Genomic DNA, 1,085 nt, shown 5'->3' on the forward strand with positions numbered 1-1,085 from the left:
CCTTTCACACCAATCTTATCCTCCTTTTCATATGCACAAGCTTAAAATTATGTCCCACCTCGGCCTTCTACCCTACCCGTACAGTTCTGTCTCTCTCCCTTCTGGCCCGAAACGACCCCCGCTTGTCCTGACCTGATACGACCGCGGCTTACGTCACAGAGGCCAGTGATGTAAGTCCGCCGTTACGTGGCCAGCCGAGAGCGGACCTATGTAGAGGTCACCGGGTCGCCTTAGCCAGAGCTAACGCTGTGACATCACAAAGCTACTTCACTCGCCCGTTCTGTTTATACTGCAAGCGTGCCGGTATCACTAACGGTCTATGTATAATATGTAATGCATGGGTGTCTGTTTGTCGCTTTCTCCGTTGGTCTTCTTCACTCCGCCGGTCTGTTAAGACTGTAAGCGTTACGATATAATTAAAGGTCTCTGTGTATGTAAGTCTGTTTGTCTGTCTGTCCATTTCGTCGTTCGTCTGCTTCACCTGGCCATTCTGTTCAAACTCAAAGCGTACCAATAGCACTGTCGGTCTATGTGTGTATGCATGTCTGTCCCTTTCCTTGCCCGTCTATTCTAGGCCAGTGTGTGTTCTGTGGGGTTTTACACACCGTCGCTGTTGCAAGAAATTAACTTAAGTCCGAATTTTGAAAATGTTCAATTTTTTTCACATTCCTACAGCTACCAATATGCACCTTTCAGTATCACCAAAATGCAGTTTAATGCATTAATTGTGAAGGCTTCCAGTTTTTACCGTTGGTCATACAATGCTGTATTTTTTTTTGAATCTTTATAAACAAGCAGGAAGCATGAAGCGTTCTATGAAAAATGAGTGCGAGCAATTTGCAGCTTGCACTGTGTGCTTCTTCTGATGCCGAGAATATTTCTAGGTGTTCCGAAGCCTATTGGGGAAATGATAGTCGTAAAACGCACATAGCACGCTGTAGAGCGTGGGTAGATCTATATACGCTATGTAAATGCAATCATCATCATCATCGTCATCATCATCATCATCATCATCATCATCATCATCATCATCATCATCATCATCATCATCATCATCATCATCGTAATAATAATAATAATAATAA

The sequence above is a fragment of the Aplysia californica genome, unplaced genomic scaffold, assembly GCF_000002075.1.
Source record: "Aplysia californica isolate F4 #8 unplaced genomic scaffold, AplCal3.0 scaffold00607, whole genome shotgun sequence".
Classification (NCBI taxonomy): Eukaryota; Metazoa; Mollusca; class Gastropoda; order Aplysiida; family Aplysiidae; genus Aplysia; species Aplysia californica.